Raw genomic sequence first — 18,669 nt, forward strand, 5'->3', positions numbered from 1 at the left:
TTTTTTATCACAAAACATTTTTTTTGACACGGTACAATACAAATTCATGCTTAACAAAGCCTCTTTTATTTAGTGTCTTACTTTATATATAATCATGTTGAGTTTAAATCATCAATCAGTTCGGACGTATTTCAAGTCGCTATTTTTCTGTGTTGATTTTTGTGCCGGTTTAACGATTTTTGTGCAACTAACGTCAACATCAGTAAGGTCTGCGAAATTTGTGCAAAAATTCTTTTACCGAACTTGTGTTGGAATACCGGTGACCCGTAGCTCTGTCCACATTAAAAAAATGGACCAACTGGTAGATCCAACTTCGTTTTTGTTTCCGTGCTGCGAGGAATGCCAATCTTTAGTCTCTACGACGTTTGAAGTGAAAACGCTAGGGAGCAACAATAGCTGATTTTAAAATAGCAGAAAGAATTGGTCGATGCCAACCCACGCATTGCTGCCGATGTAAGCAAAATTAGTGTAATAGTTGCGCTGTTTTCCCATATGGAACAACAAATTAAAGAAACTGTGTCAGTGGTCAACCTGAACACAACAAAAGTTAAAAAGGCTGTGTCTACATTATCGCGGGACATCGAAACCGCTAACAATACGAAAGCAAATGATCTCGTGGATATAAAAAAACCCTCTTTAACATTTCTTCTGAGACAACGAGGGATCGTATCGATAAGTATGTAACCGATCTTACAGCCGACTTAGAAAGGGAGCTGAAGTGCATTGCTAAAGAAGTGTGTTCGCCGGTAAGAAGCGAACTATACGTAAGGAAAATGTGGAATTAACCGCGGAAAGAAATAACTCGTCGAAGTAAACTTAATAACGTGTTTATTCAAGTACAGTCTTTAATAGAATGAAAGGTTAGTTTCTCGTGGTTTTATTCCGGCTGTCTCCTCACACATACATGTTTTCGAAGGGTGTATTCGCGCCCTATGTAACTCAGTAGAGTTGCAGTATTGCCAACAAAGTGCACGACCTGAGCTATGTCGCAGTAAATATGGCAGCATACTTCACTGAACACAGCTCGGCTCTATCGCACACTGCAGAGGAAGCGTCTAATCTGCTAAAGGAGAATGTTTTGTCAGAAGTGAAATCGCTCGGTAATGCGACATTAAACCTAGAGCACGAATCGAAAAGCGCTGTCAATCAGAATATTAAAGCTCCACCTGAAACATTTCTAAGTTTGAAAACTGAACTTCATGCCGAAAATGCTGACAAATCAGGATGGCGCCTCATAGGCAGTAAAAGAATTTAGAAACCGGATTGGACCGACTATGACGAACGAAAAGAGCGTCGGATGCAGCAGCAAAAGAATGCAGAAGCTGCCAGAAAACGAAGGAACCGACGGAAACAGGCTTACCTCAACAATATTAATAACAATACTCACAACAATAACAACAACAACAACCGAAACAACAACGGCAACAACAACCGCTACAACCACCGCTATAACCACCGCAACAACAACCGCAACACCAATAACAACAACTATAACAATAACAACAACAATAATCGCAACAAAACCACAACAACAATAACAACTACAACATTAACAACAATAACAATAATAACTACAACAATAGCAACTATAACAACAATCAGAATTACAATCGCAACCTCAATAAAACCTACAACCAACTACTGCCTGACCGTGTGCTTCTCGCTGCAGCGAAAGACCAATTTTCCCGACCTCCACCCAATCTTCAGCTTATTCCTTTCCGACGTGGTGAAGTACTGAATCCGTACCCGGCAAGTTATGAATCATCCTCCGTCACATCTACTGCCTCAACAGCCCGTTCAACATGACGACTCCTGAGAGCTATCTAGCTGTACCATCTGGCCGGTAGCCACAACAATAACAACAATTTTAGGTCAACAGGTTTCCCATGTGATGGATGTTTTTGTAAGCATTCGTGTTTCCAAAATCAGTGACGCTCTCCACAGAGAAAAAAAAACAACGCCAACAGTCAATGAAGTTTCAATTAATGCTCAAAATTTCAACAAGATGCGCACTGCGCTAAAAATTAATCACACTAATAACAGAATAAGTAGATGTTCATACTCAACCATCCTAGCAACGGAAACGAACTGGAACGTAGATATTAAAAGTGAAGAAGTTTTCAACAGTTCTTTTAATGTGTTCAGGAGCGATCGTGATTTGTCGCTATCTGATAAGCAATCAGAGGAGTGCTTGTGGCTGTTGGGGTTCAGCATGATTCTGAGCAAATTATAACCCAGAAACATGCCGAATTTGAAGATTTCTGAGTTAAAGTTTTATTGAAGGATGAAATCCATATTTTCGTATCTGTTTACTTTCCATCCCACTTTTCCAAAGAGCAATCATATGAAAAATTTTCAAGGACGGTAGAATTAGTGAATGATGAGTCCAACACTAACTCAAAAATTCATATATATCGATATTTCAATCAAAATGATGCTGATTTTATTGTAAATGATGATAATGAATCGCTTTTACTTCCTGTAGTAGGAGAAAACGAAACTTTTAAGTGGGGGCCCCAAATGAAACAAAACCGTTTTATCATACGAGTTAAAAACATTTATTTGCTATTGAAAAGTTACCAATAGTAGGAGGGTGGTATTCAAAACACGATCGCATGACGTTGACTAGCTCCAGCCCAGTCTATAACTTCATGTATTTAAAAAAAGTGGAAGAGGTTTTTTATAATATACGACCGCAAGTTAACGTAGAATTACGACAGCCTGTCTTATGTCAATAAATTTTTTGCAATAGCTTTGGAAATACACTCGATAAGGGTTAATCAATTTAATGGTGTGAAGCGATCGAAATTCTGCTGTGATGTCAAACTATAACCGTCTTCTCCAAGACGTTACATCCTTGCTAATAAAGTGTTGTGAATTTTCTAAAACAGACTCAGCACCGTGAGCAGAACGTGCCGAACTTTTCTGTTTGAAATCGGATTGAATCGCAGTATCAACAAATAAACATCACACTGCTGTGCATTTTCAGGAGCATCAAACCACACTTGCAGTTTAGTAATAACCATTCGTTCGTTATGCTCTTCCAAATACATTTAGTAGCCTTGAAAAAGGCCGGTTGCTGTAATTGCAATTTTTATTCAATTATCGCATAAATGCTTCATGGTCAGATAAAGACGGGAACGCGCAAAAATTGGTCGACTTCAAATTGGTGTATTTCTGTTAAAAATGCATTAAAAGAACCATGAAATGTTGCATTTGAAAGTTGAGTCTATATACAATGGTTGCTAAAAAAAGTTTTCATCGGTTTCATCGGATTTTGCAAATGACATGAAAGCATTCAACATTTTCCACGAGACACAATCTTAATTTTGGTTGAGATAATTTTTTTTGCACAGAGTAGTTTGATACATTTTTTTAAAATTGTTTGTAATATTTTTTTTGACAATGACATAACAAATATTAATTTTTCGGGATTTTTTTTGTTGGTATTTTGTTGGAAAAGTGTTTTTTTTTTCATTTTATACTCATTTTTTCACAATATTATGAACCACCCTATGTCGAATAAATGAACCACCCTAATAAAACATAATGTATTCGATGCTAGTTATAGTGTATATCATTATACAAGCTATTTCGAGAGACTTGTGATCAATTTCAAAAGATAAATTCTAAGCATTTTGAACTCCGCCTTCCACAGTTGAAAAAACGACTAAGTCCCAGAGCGTAAATTTTTGCAAAAAAATGTTTTTCAGATGACACCAATTCTCAACGTTTCATGTGTTTTTAAGTCATTTGGCATTAAAAAAAATTCGAAAACCGAAATTTCACGTTCCCTTCCCCCGCACTCGGGACAGTTTCGGGGAACCCGCATGCCCGAATCTGTGTAGATACTGCCTAAAGCAACCATGGCCTGACAGAATCTGTGTCAGATGAAAGTTCACTTCTCCATGGCGCCTCCCGACCCATCCTGATACATCCGGAATAAGGCGATGCGTCCATCTACCCTTCGCGGAATTGGACCACTCCTGCTGCCATCTGATCTGATCTGATCAGATCATCGAGAATGATCTTCTGGTACCTCGTATGCCCCTTGTGTCACGTTGATCAAAACATTCTACGTCCTCCTTAATGGCTATGCTGATAGGCATCATGCCGGACAGGATGCAGATTGCGTCGTATGACACAGTTCGATACGTGCTCGCAACCCTCAGGCACATGAGCTTGTAGGTACTTTCCAACTTACTCCGATGTTTACTGGCTCGCCGTATCTCAGTATGGACGAAGTCACGCTAGCTAGAAGTTTCCGCTTGCTGCCGTACACTGCTGAGTTATTGGACATCATGCGAGATAATGCTGCAATAGCTATTGAAGCCCTCTTACAGGCATATTCGACATGGCTCCCGGAAGCGAGCTTGTCATCGATTATCACCCCCAGCAATTCAGGGAGCGCTTAGAGGCGATGGTGCCATTCCTGACAATGATCAACGCCTGTTGCTTCGACTTGCGGTTTTTTTTTTCAAATGTATGCCTGAAGGGCACTAGGTACTAAAATGCCACTGCGACAGTCTTACTGATTGTCTTTTTTGGCTGGCCCCGATTGCTGTGCACAGGTTACGGATTGCTCGTACTCATTTTTTTTTTTCAAAGGTGGCGGGGAAATCTGCAAACAGACACCTGAGAAGAGAACTCAGGGTGTGGGGATGAGACTAGGGTAGAGATGCTGGGGTAGTTACACTCGCCCAGACACCTACTGATCCCTGTCCCGACTCACTAAAACCCCTCCAGTCTCCAGCCCTGGTCTTCCCGGAACGACGGTTAAGTATTACGTCGGGGAGTGGCTTTTGTGCGTGATGCACCCTCTTTACTCTTATAACCTCCTAGCTAACTACCTGGAGACTGGTAATTAGCTACCACTGGCGTGTTGGTGGTTGACCCGCGACACACGTTGCAGCTCCAGAACAATCTGAGAGGCGGCCGCACAGACCGCGTTCCAGATGTCCGGGTCGTCGCACATCCTCCGGACTAGATTGTCCGGAGTAGTGCCAGGCCCGCTCACAGCCATCATGTTGCTCCTCGCTCTTGCGAAACGGGGGCATACGAAGAAGACATGCTCAGCAGTCTCCTCCTCCTCCACGCACTCTGGACACATGGGGGACACCGCGTGTCCGAACCTGTGCAGATATTGCCTGAAACAACCATGGCCTGACAGGATTTGTGTCAGGTGGAAGTTCACTTCACCATGTCGTCTCCCGACCCAGCCGGATATCTCCGGTATGAGTCGGTGCGTCCATCTGCCCTTTGTGGAGTTGGATCATTCCCGCTGCCAGCGGAGCATCGAGAATGACCTTCTGGTACCTCGTATGCCCCTTGTGTCACGTTGGTCGAAACACTCTCTGTCCTCCTTGATGGCGATGCTGATAGGCATCATGCCGGACAAGACACAGATTGCATCGTATGACACCGTACGATACGCACTCGCAACTCCCAGGCACATGAGCCTGTAGGTACTTTCCAGTTTACCACGGTAACTGTTAGTACCTAGCGCTCTGGACCAGACTGGCCCACCATACCTAAGTATGGACGAAACCACGCTGGCAAGAAGTCTTCGCTTGCTGCCATAAACCGCTGAGCTATTGGACATCATACGAGATAGTGCTGCAATAGCCGATGAGGCCCTCTTACAGGCATAGTCGACGTGACTCCCGAACGTGAGCTTGTCGTCCACCATAACCCCCAAGAGCTTCAGGGATCGCTTCGAGGAAATGGTGCAGTCTCCAACTCTGACCACCGCCTGTTGCTCCGATTTACGGTTGTTCACAACCGTGACCTCCGTCTTATGATGCGCGAGCTCCAGTTTCCTGGAGCGCATCCAGTCCTCGACCTTGCGTATACAGTGCTCGGCCGTCAACTCGACCTCCTCGATAGACTCGCCGTAAACCTCCAGCGTTATGTCGTCTGCAAAGCCGACGATCACAACCCCTACAGGGAACTTGAGTTTCAACACTCCGTCATACATGACATTCTACAACACCGGGCCCAGGATAGAACCTTGCGGAACTCCTGCGGTAATTGGGACGCACTTCTGACCCTCCTCCGTGTCGTAAACAAGTACTCGATTCTGGAAATAATTTTCCAGAATCTTGTACAGCGACACCGGTACATGGATGCTCCTGAGCGCGAGCGCTATGGAGTCCCAACTGGCACTATTGAACGCATTCTTCACGTCGAGCGTGACAATTGCGCAGTAGCGTATTCCCCTTCTCTTGCGCTGGATTGCTACCTCCGCCGTCTTGATGACGGAAGAGATTGCGTCCAGCGTGGACCTGCCCTTCCGGAAGCCGAACTGGTTACTTGCCAGACCGTGTACACCCTCCGTGTACCTCACCAGTCTGTTGAGGATGATCCTCTCAAGCACCTTGCCCGCGGTGTCCAGCAGGCAGATAGGCCTATATGCCGATGGGTCCCCTGGCGGTTTCCCAGCCTTCGGCAATAAGACCAGTCTCTGCCGCTTCCACCTGTCCGGAAAGAGACAGTCATCCAGGCACCTCTGCATGACTGCCCTGAACAGCCCGGGGGCCATTTTTATCGCCAGCCTGATCGCCAGGTTAGGGATACCATCCGGTCCCGGTGCCTTGCTCATCTTTAGGGATTTGGCGATCACGATGAGTTCCTCATTCGTAACCCTTGCCACCTCCCCTGCCTCGACACGGCTGTCGTCGCTCACGGATTGGATGCTCGGCCGGTTGGCCGACCATCTCTGGTCTATGTCTGAGATACTGGAACGTCGGACGTGAGACTCGACTGCCGGAGGCCAAGGACTTGGCTCGTGGCGTGGAAAGAGTCCCTCGATGATACGCTCCAGCATCGCTGGTGATCGCTCTGCAGGCGCCAGCGCGCCTTTAGTCTTGGCCATTACGATCCTGTAGGCGTCACCCCACGGATTTGTATTGGCACTCGCACATAGCCTATCGAAGCAGGCCCTCTTGTTGGCCTTTATCGCACTCTTTAGCATCGATCTTGCCGAACTGAATGCTGCGCGGCGCTCTGTCCTCTCTTCTTCGTTTCGCGCACGCTGCATCCTCCGTCTTGCACGGAGGCACGCACTGCGAAGGTCGGCTATCGCGTCCGTCCACCAGTAAACCGGTGGCTTTCCATTCCTAGGTTGGCGAGTCCTAGGCATGGTGGCGTCGCACGCCCGCGATAGCATAGCAACTAGTTGGTCAGCAGTCGGGCGGAGCCAACTGCCCCCCTCGCGCTCCCTTCTCATTGCCTCTTCGAATACCTCGGCATCAAAGTGCGATGTCTTCCACCCGCGAACGGTCGGAGTGTTGGCTCTACCCGTCGCTTACCGCCTCTCGTTGTTGTCTACACTATAACAGACCGCCTGGTGGTCGCTATTAGTGTAGCCATCGTCTACCCTCCAGTTCTTGATCAGTCCTGGGCTGGAGAACGTCACGTCGATGATCGACTCCGCACCATTTCTGCTAAATGTACTTTTGTTCCCAACGTTGGCCAGATCTAGGTTGAGCTTTGCAAAAGCCCCCAACAGGATCTGGCCCCTCTGGTTCGTGAAGCGACTTCCCCACTCAACAGCCCAAGCGTTGAAGTCGCCCGCCACCACCAACGGCGTTAGGCCCGTTAGCTCCATGGATAGGAGGTCGACCATCTGGGTGAACCTTTCGGTAGACCAACGTGGCGGGGCATAGCAACTGCAGTAGAACACTCCGTTTACCTTAGCAACTACGTACCCTTCTTCTGAGGTTGAGACAACCTCCTGAACCGGGAACTTGCTCGTCGTACATATGGCCGCCAAACTGGACTTATCCGCAACCCAGTTACCGTTTCCGGGAGGGATGCGGTAGGGATCCGATATGACGGCGATGTCCGACAACGACTCAGTGGCTGCTTGGTGTAGCAGCTGCTGAGCCGCGAAGCAATGGTTCAGGTTCAGTTGCGTCACCCTTACGCCCGTGGTTTCGCAGCCGGCTTACCGGCTGGGCACCTGGGGCCTCCCATAAAGTGTTTGGCGTCCCGTTTCCCGGAACATACCATGCACTTGGGAGACTCCACACAGTCCTTTGCTTTATGGCCTGCACCTCCACATCGCCTGCACAGCTGGCTCCTATCGGGCCCCTTGCAGGTCCAGGACTTATGTCCGCCCTCGAAGCACCGGAAGCAAATGTCTGGTTGCTGTAGTATGCCCAGAGGACATACAGACCAGCCGACCTTCAACTTGCCCTCTTTCAGGGCCAGGTTAGCGTCCGCCGACGGTAGTCGGAAGGTAGCTATCTGGGTCCCCGCCGGACCTTTGCGGAGGCGGATTGACTCCTTAGCCACCTCCACCCCGCACTTCGCTTTTAGGGCTTGTGCAATGTCGCACCCCTCAGTGATTTCGTCCAGGTTTTTAAGCTGGAGAGTCACTTCTGCGGTGAGTGCCCGCACTTGCACCTCCTTCCCTAGGACCTTTTCAGCTACCGTTTTGTAGGTAGCCCCCTTGTTCTTGGCGTCCTTCCGGAGCTCAAGTATCATCTCGCCAGTGCGAGATCGGCGGATACTCCGCACATCCGCCCCCAGATCCTTGAGCTGGGTTTCCCCCCTCATCTTCTTCAAGACTTCTGAGTACTTCGACCCATCCGTCTTGAGTATGAGGGCATCACCCCTACTCCGCGCCTTTTTGACCTTTTTTGGTCCTCTGGCCGCTCCGCCATCATGTCGCGTCGCACTCATCGTACATCGTCGCACTGCTCGTACTCATTGATGGAGTAGAACTGTTTTGTTGTCTCCTGGTACAGCATGGAAACTGATTAATCACTGGAGACTTGGCCCCACGGCCCGCTTCTGCGCCCGAAAACGAAAACGAGATTTAAAAAATGTGGACTAACAGGTTTGATATATACTTTAAAATCAAACTCTTTAATCCTGTACATTGCCGGGAACATTCAATCAGTAGTTAATAATGCAAGTCATACAAAGTCTTACTAAAATTACAGTCCAAAATATTTTAGTAAGTTCCATACAAAATTCTAAAAAATTGTTACCAGAGACACCAATGTTCCAGTTTAAACTAGATTCTTCCAGTTTTTTCGTGTAATCCAGTTAAACAGTTGAATCACAAAATCATCCAGTTTTTTGTATATTTTGCCACTTCTATCCAGATTTTTTACCAGCTCAAGTTCCCATTGTTTTTGTCTATTTTAAAATATTTTTCTAAGTTGAAATTGTATCTTGATTCCTCTTCAAAAAATTTTTAACAGGGAGTAAATAAGGATTTCACTCATTTTTTCTTTCTATCCGCTGCTCGCATGAACTGAGCCAAATTTATGGCAACATATGACATAGAAATAAAATAGTAAGAGGGTGGTATTCAAGACACGACCGCATGTTGTTGACTACCGTATTCGTATATTCCATTGAAACAAATAGTAGAGGGAATTGCAACACTTCTTTTACAAAACTTCGAGGCACCAAAAGGTGCCAGTTGCCGATTATATTCTTTTTTCTGGTTAGTCCGTACAGAATTCCAGCCATTTTAGCTATCTGGGTCCCCGCCGGACCTTTGCGGAGGCGGATTGACTCCTTAGCCACCTCCACCCCGCACTTCGCTTTTAGGGCTTGTGCAATGTCGCACCCCTCAGTGATTTCGTCCAGGTTTTTAAGCTGGAGAGTCACTTCTGCGGTGAGTGCCCGCACTTGCACCTCCTTCCCTAGGACCTTTTCAGCTACCGTTTTGTAGGTAGCCCCCTTGTTCTTGGCGTCCTTCCGGAGCTCAAGTATCATCTCGCCAGTGCGAGATCGGCGGATACTCCGCACATCCGCCCCCAGATCCTTGAGCTGGGTTTCCCCCCTCATCTTCTTCAAGACTTCTGAGTACTTCGACCCATCCGTCTTGAGTATGAGGGCATCACCCCTACTCCGCGCCTTTTTGACCTTTTTTGGTCCTCTGGCCGCTCCGCCATCATGTCGCGTCGCACTCATCGTACATCGTCGCACTGCTCGTACTCATTGATGGAGTAGAACTGTTTTGTTGTCTCCTGGTACAGCATGGAAACTGATTAATCACTGGAGACTTGGCCCCACGGCCCGCTTCTGCGCCCGAAAACGAAAACGAGATTTAAAAAATGTGGACTAACAGGTTTGATATATACTTTAAAATCAAACTCTTTAATCCTGTACATTGCCGGGAACATTCAATCAGTAGTAAATAATGCAAGTCATACAAAGTCTTACTAAAATTACAGTCCAAAATATTTTAGTAAGTTCCATACAAAATTCTAAAAAATTGTTACCAGAGACACCAATGTTCCAGTTTAAACTAGATTCTTCCAGTTTTTTCGTGTAATCCAGTTAAACAGTTGAATCACAAAATCATCCAGTTTTTTGTATATTTTGCCACTTCTATCCAGATTTTTTACCAGCTCAAGTTCCCATTGTTTTTGTCTATTTTAAAATATTTTTCTAAGTTGAAATTGTATCTTGATTCCTCTTCAAAAAATTTTTAACAGGGAGTAAATAAGGATTTCACTCATTTTTTCTTTCTATCCGCTGCTCGCATGAACTGAGCCAAATTTATGGCAACATATGACATAGAAATAAAATAGTAAGAGGGTGGTATTCAAGACACGACCGCATGTTGTTGACTACCGTATTCGTATATTCCATTGAAAGAAATAGTAGAGGGAATTGCAACACTTCTTTTACAAAACTTCGAGGCACCAAAAGGTGCCAGTTGCCGATTATATTCTTTTTTCTGGTTAGTCCGTACAGAATTCCAGCCATTTTAGTATTTTGTAGTAGATATTTACTTCTAACAGCCACCAGCATTACGGGTGAAACCGGCACGAGATGACCGGTACTATTTTGTCTTTCCTTGTTTCAGCTGCTAACACCTAGCGTCCGTATGTAATCGGTACGGTTTAGTAATGAAACTGATGGGGTTAAATGTTCGAACAGTACGTTTTATACCAAGGCTTCGTCAGTTAGTGAGAAAGAAGGAGGGGCTACATAGAGAATGGATTGACAAGGAACGCAAATAAACATCGGAAACAGAAAGTGACAACAACAATAACAACAAAGTCAGATCGATTGTATCCGTTAGTGTCCACTATGCTTGGGAAGAGAGGTAGTGATTGGCTGCGCGGTATGATTTAGACAAGCGATATTGATTGCCAATTTTTCAATAGTGTATCTCAAACAATAGTTTGTTTTTGTTACATAAATTTGACCGTAAAAGGATTTCTGATCGATTGATGCCAAAACCTCGAAAACCTGATTATAGATGACTGCAAAATAAGCGCTCAAAACCTGACTTTTCCCTGGTTGAATTACTAGATTTTCAAATTCAGGTGCCTAACTCCGATATAGACGTTAGTCAACGTCAAAAAAAAAAAACATTAAAAACAATGTAGAAACAAAAGGGTCAATAATCGATAAAAAAAACTTTTTAAAATTTCGTAGAATCTGTATTCGAATAGGGCTGAGATTATTAAATATTTTTGATTGTGACCTGGAGCGAGAATACTACATATTAAGTGACTGGCGCCTTGTCATATATGTCTCCCTTTGCGAAATTGACACCCGATTTAAAAAAATTTAGAGAAAACCCATCTAAAGCAAAATCTTTAGTGAATAAATAAGCTTTGCCAAATCGAATTCTCACATGTTAGTTTTGTTCCTCTCATAGGGTAACGGGGGTCTTTTGGCCAGCTTTGGGAAGTGTTCGCACAGTTCATTGAAAACAAACACAATTTTTCAACATTTTTTTTTTAAAAAGGGGGGAGGAATGTTTGTAATGATTTATTTATGTATATATATATATATATATATATATATATATATATATATATATATATATATATATATATATATATATATATATATATATATATATATATATATATATATATATATTTATATATATATATATATATATATATATATATATATATATATATATATATATATATATATATATATATATATATATATATATATATATATATATATATATATATATATATATATATATATATATATATATATATATATATATATTTGTACGCTTATTTATATTATTGAATGTTATTAGCTTTCGCAGTTAAGTTAATGTAATTGTAGGAAAATTATTGAACCTACTTGTCAAGGAAAAAAAAGGAATAAAACAAAACTTAAAATAAACTTAAAACTATCTTATTGACTATAAAGTGAGCTAATCGTTGCAATTGAGGATTGCAACGTTTTTTGTCGGAATTTGTTGATAATTTGGCTTGACATATTTTCTAATGTTTCTACATTAGTGAGCCTATGTAGCTCGTTCGTGCTAAACCAGGGAGGACGCTTCAAAATCATTTTCAAAAGTTTATTCTGAATCCTTTGAAGTGTCTTCTTCCTGGTTGCACAACAACTTGTCCAGATGGGAACTGCATATAACATTGCTGGCCTAAAAATTTGTTTGTAAATTAACAGTTTATTCTTGAGACAAAGTCTAGAATTCCTGTTGATAAGAGGATATAAACATTTGATATACTTATTGCACTTTGACTGGATATTTTCAATGTGCTCCTTGAAAGTAAGATTCTTATCATAAATTAGCCCTAAGTATTTAACTTGATCAGACCAATTCAAAACCCCACCGTTCATCTTAATAACGTGGTTATGGTTGGGTTTGAGAAATGAAACTCTTGGCTTATGGGGAAAAATAATTAACTGTGTTTTAGAAGCATTAGGGGAAATCTTCCATTTCTGCAAGTATAAAGAAAATATATCTGAACTTTTTTGTAGCCGACTGCATATAACACGAAGGCTTTTTCCTTTTGCGGAAATGCTTGTATCGTCACAAAACAGAGATTTCTCACAACCTGGTGGTAAATTTGGAAGATCAGAAATAAAAATGTTATATAAGATTGGGCCCAAGATACTCCCCTGAGGCACACCAGCTCTAACAGGCAATCTATTAGATTTACCATTTAGATAGTTAACCTGAAGAGTGCGGTCAGTTAAATAACTTTGTATCATTTTTGTAAGGTAAGGTGGAAAACTGTAATTTGACATTTTAGCTATTAAACCTTTATGCCAAACACTGTCGAATGCCTTTTTTATATCTAGTAGAGCTGCTCCAGTCGAATAGCCTTCAGATTTATTAGTTCGAATCATATTTGTTACTCTAAGTAACTGATGAGTAGTGGAATGCCCATGGCGAAAACCAAACTGCTCATTTGCAAAAATTAAGTTCTCATTAATATGTGTTATCATTCTATTGAGTATTATTCTTTCAAATAGTTTGCTAATAGAGGAAAGTAAAATAATTGGTCGATAGCTTGATGCCTCAGCTGGATTCTTCTCGGGTTTTAAAATTGGAGTGACTTTGGCATTTTTCCATTTCGTAGGAAAATGTGCTAGTGCGAAGCATCTGTTAAAAATTTTTACCAAGAAATTTAAAGAGTTTTCGGGAAGTCTTTTAATAAGGATATAGAAAATCCCATCATCTCCTGGTGCTTTCATGTTTTTGAATTTTTTGAGAATAGTTCGCACCTCATTCAAGTTTGTTTCCAATACCTCTTCAGAAAGAAATTCTTGGATGGTGATCTGATCATACTTTTGGTTTACTTCATTTCCAATAGGACTTACTACGTTCAAATTCGAGTTATGAACGCTCTCAAACTGCTGAGCAAGTTTTTGAGATTTTTGTTCATTCGTTAGAAAAATGCAATCACCATCTTTAAGGACTGGAATGGGCTTTGAAGGTTTCTTAAGAACCTTCGAAAGCTTCCAGAAAGGTTTTGAATAAGGTTTTAGTTGTTCAACTTCTCTCATGAAATTCTCATTTCGCAAGAGAGTGAATCTATGTTTAATTTCCTTTTGTAATTCTTGAAAAATAATTTTCAAAGCAGGATCACGAGATCTTTGGTATTGACGTCTCCGTATGTTCTTCAAACGTATAAGAAGTTGAAGTTCACTGTCAATATTTGGTGCATTAAATTTCACTCGAGCCTTAGGAACTGATAAATTCCGGGCATTGAGTATTAAGCTGCTAAAATTATCTAATGCTCTGTCAATGTCAGCACTATTTTGTAAAATAATATCATCATTCAAATTTTCTTCGATCGTAGAACGATATCTATCCCAATTAGTCTTGTGATAATTTAACACAGATCTAGTGGGATTTAAAATAGTTTCATGGGAAATAGTAAATGTTATGGGAAGATGATCAGAATCAAAGTCAGCATGATTTAATAAATCACTGCATGAATGACTTTGATTTGTTAGTACCAAATCAATTGTAGATGGATTCCTAATAGAAGAATAACATGTAGGACCATTTGGAAATAAAACTGAATAAAATCCAGCCGAGCAAACATTTAACAATATTTTTCCATTGGAATTGCTTTGAGCATTATTCCAAGATCGATGTTTCGCATTAAAATCACCGATGATTAAAAATTTAGATTTATTTCTTGTGAGTTTTTGCAAATCTCCCTTGAAATAATTTTTTCGCTCACCAGTGCATTTAAAAGGCAAATACACTGCGGCTATAAATAGAATGCCAATACTTGTTTCAATTTCAATTCCCAAACTCTCGATAACTTTGGTTTCAAGATGGGGTAAAACCAGAGCCGGATTTAAGGGGGGGCCCAGGGGGCCCGGGCCCCGGGCCCCACATTTTTGGGGCCCCCACAAAACGAGAAAAAGTTCTTTTCGCTATCAAAAATGAGATTCAAGCAAAAGTTCAATTTACAGCAAGAAAATTTAAACAGATCATTCCAATCTGAAACTTTGCTTCAATGTTATTTTTTCGCGAGCGCCAATATCACAATTAGGGTAGGGACCGGCTTAAGCAGTAGTGCCTATTTTAATCAGTCGAAGAAAACAGGCCTCAAACTCCTGCATTTTGATCAATATCGACAATTTCAATGATGGAAACGAAAACTTTGATTGTCTAGCTGTCTTACGAATAAAAGAAATACCGTTAATCACAAAGCCATCTCTGAACAATTGCAATTGAGATAAATCGACCTATATTGAAGCCATTCAGGAGCCACTTCGTGTGCTGAAAAAAAAACGCCTGGAAAACAGATGGAAACTGCTTAAAATAGGTTCGGGGGATTGGTAACTCTGATTAATGATTGTTAAAGTTTGCTAACTTAGTTTTACAATCTGAAAACAAGTTCTGACAGAGAAAACGATAGAGAACAGATTGATATACTACTGTTCGAGTTTCACCCAATACATTTCGAGTATTTCGTCTGAATACACAGATGGTTCCTAAAGCTGCTTAGAATATGTTCCCTACCCTACATCCATAAGAGTTCACCTTCGATTCTCTTGGAATGACACATATTAACACATCGTTTGAATCGAGCCAGCGCGCATGGGAGGTTAAGCGGAGAAAGAACATAATCTAGAAGTTTTTTTAATGCATTGCTGTTGATTCCAAATAAAAATAAGTTTACTTGTCCGTGCGCAGATAGTTTTTTCCTAGTTTTTTCCTAGTTTTTTCCTAGTTTCTGTAGATTATTGCCAGGGTCGCCTTATATTTGAGCAGTCTTTTTCAAATCGTGTGCAAATTTTTACCTGTGGATCACAATTTTTCAAATTGCGGTAGAATTTTTTTAGATATCAAGAAAAAATTTTCAGATTTCAGATCTGGCTGTAAACAGTAAGCAAGCACCACATTTATTATTACATTTGTTCAAAATGTGCGATCGCCACAAAACCCCGCGTGTATATCAAAGTGGAGCTCAAAAAAAAAAAAAAAAGATTACACGAAGAAAAAAATCATAAACTCGTTAGTGCGTTCAAAAATCATTTTATTTGAGCCTAATACCCCGTTCAAACTACACTGCATATTACCTGATATCGGGCCATTCGTGCTGTCGAGGCCATAGCACCATGTCATATCCATATCACCTGATATTCCATACAATCGAGCTGTCATTGGAAATCACCTCGGCAACTAGTATCGCGGATATCATGTTCGAAAACCAATAAAAACCAGATTTGCCGCAGTTGGCAACACGGCCAAAAGACATTTGACGCAGCCCTACAAATTTCGAAATTCGCGTTGCATGCGAAATAGATAGAAGGAAACATTTTTACTCTTGTCATCCCGCACATTTTGACAATTGCTTATGAGAGTTCGCGTTGGTGCGAGCCAACTAGCTGAAATCTCTATCGTAATTACATTGCTCTTGTTGTCTTGTTTTTGTCTTGATCTGTTTTTGTTTTCTTCTCTTTTCAATTACTAAAGTAAATGTCAAACCATATCATCTGACTGTAGAGTGAACACCCGAAGTGATATCCGATATCATCTGGCGATATCAGGTGATATGCGGCGCAGTCTAAACAAGGCGTAACTGGAGAAAGGTCTTTTTCGAAGATGAAGATGATTGAAAATAGGTTGCGTACGACTATGAACTTAGCATTGTTGAGTTGAGAGTTCGTTATTCTGGAAGAGTTGAATGTTGATTATTTAATTAATAAATTCTTTGAAAAAAAATCTAACAAATTTTTGGTAACTTTTGAATACAATTTAATCGTACGATAAAAAACGGTTTTGTTTTTTTTTTCGGGGCCCCCACTGTAAACTGGGCCCCGGGCCTCCGCAATCGTAAATCCGGCTCTGGGTAAAACACGATGTTTTATTCGACGGTGGATAACTATTGCAACTCCACCACCGGCAACATCAATTCTATCAAACCTATGAACCATGTAATTTGGGTTCTTTTTTAGTTTAATATTTGGCTTTAAAAGCGTTTCAGTCACAACTGCAATATGCACATCGTGGACTGTTAAAAAATTGAAAAATTCATCTTCTTTCGCTTTTAAAGAGCGAGCATTCCAATTTAGAAAATTTACAGCATTATTTAAAATCATTGCTGAATTTCAATTTCATAACAATATTAGTTGTAAATTTTATACCTTCTTGAACAGCCTCGTACATCGAGTTACAGTTCAACAAAACGGACATTAGCTGCAGCATGGATTGTTGTAGGTATTCAATCTTTTCTGGAGTTGGACTACCTAAATCAATACTGGCTGACTTTTCAGCACCAAACACGAATGGTTTGTTACTGTTTGAATTTGAAATATTACCTGTAAGGACACTGGCATATGAACAGCCTGGTGTTGCCTGAACAGGATTTTTTGTCTGAAATTTGTTATCTGAATTTAAATTATTACCTACAAACACACCTGCTAATGAAAGTGCTGGTGATGCCTGAACAGCATTGAAAGTCTTTTGTATACCCACATTGACAACAGGTTGCTTAGAATTTCTACGCTGTCTGGAAGCAATAATTTTTGACCTTACAGGACAATTAAAGAAATTAAATTTGTGATTTCCCCCACAATTTACACATTTGAAACTATTAGTGGTCTCTTTCCAGGGCAGATATCTTTCGTGTGACCAGTGTCACCACAAATCATACATTTTGCTGCCATATGGCAGTTTCTAGTTCCATGACCATAGGCTTGACAATTCCGACATTGAGTAAGATTATGGATTTCTCCATGTCTCTTGAAATTCTCCCACTTTATTCGCATGTTAAATAAAACACGTGCTTTTTCCAAACATTTCAAATTATTTACTTTGGTACGATCAAAATGTACTAAGTAATTTTCCTGGTGTATTCCAGTTTGATTAATTTTGGCATTTGCCTTTCGTTTCATCAAAATTACTTGGTTGGGAGCAAAACCAAGTGATTCTGACAAACATTCTTTAATTTCCTCAATAGTTTGGTCATTTGAAAGACTTTTAAAACAGCCTTAAACGGTCTCTCGTTTTTGGCATCAAGAGAATAAAATTTATACATCTTTTCAGTCAAATACTGTAAAAGATGTTTATGGCCATCAAGAGATTCGGCCAAAATACGAATTTCGCCTTGGCGGCCAATTTGAAAATTAACTTTCACATTCGACAGAAACGATGAAAGCTCTGATCGAAATGCTTTAAAATTTGCTACAAATACCACAATAGGTGGAACTTTAACCTTCTTCATAACGGCTTTATGCTTAGTATGAGAAGTTTGAATTTCTTGATCCCCAACGAAAGAAAGAATATCATACCTGTTAGTCGAAATTTCAGTGTCACTTGGAGGAGATGCCTCACGTTTCCTTGAAGCCGCATCAAAGCGAGCTTTTTTATTTTTTCCAGGCATCACTGGAAAACTTCACTACACTTTCACTTCACTATAGAATTTTATTAGAAATATCTCAAACCAAATTTACTCACTAAACACTCGTTAACGTTAAAAACAAAATTATTACTTTGCGTTTCAACAGGTAGTCTTTCAAGAAGATTGCCTGTTGAAAGCGAAAAACAAAATTTCAACATCTCTCGGTAGTCTAAGACTTAGCCTCGAGCTGTTAGTAAAATGCGACCGTACTGTAGGACAGTTCAAGTCGATCTGAATTTTTCAACATAAATACCTACTTTATTATACCATTGTTAGAAGCTAAGTGTCTGTGGTGTACCACCAAATTTTTACTTTGGCCCACCTTTATATCTACAGACGTGTATGAAAGAAGTTCGAACTAATTATATTTAAGATCATTATCGGTATTTTTAGAGCAAAAATAGTGGGTTTGAGGAGAACATCCTTCTGCTGTGATTTTTTTGTAAATTTTAGGCATCTAAAAATGAAATGATTTGGCTTATAGCGGTTTGACTGGCATTCTCATCTGATTTCATATCGTTAAATGTGATGAATCAAG

The 18,669-nt window shown here is 41.0% G+C and overlaps 1 protein-coding gene across 4 annotated transcripts in view; it reads right to left on the bottom strand.

Annotated features, from left to right (window-relative positions):
* LOC129732473 (remodeling and spacing factor 1) overlaps positions 1-18,669 on the bottom strand; it is a 505,162-nt gene that overhangs the window by 484,383 nt on the left and 2,110 nt on the right. The gene's annotated exons all lie outside the window — the stretch shown is intronic.

This window comes from Wyeomyia smithii, chromosome 3 (assembly GCF_029784165.1).
Source record: "Wyeomyia smithii strain HCP4-BCI-WySm-NY-G18 chromosome 3, ASM2978416v1, whole genome shotgun sequence".
Lineage (NCBI taxonomy): Eukaryota > Metazoa > Arthropoda > Insecta > Diptera > Culicidae > Wyeomyia > Wyeomyia smithii.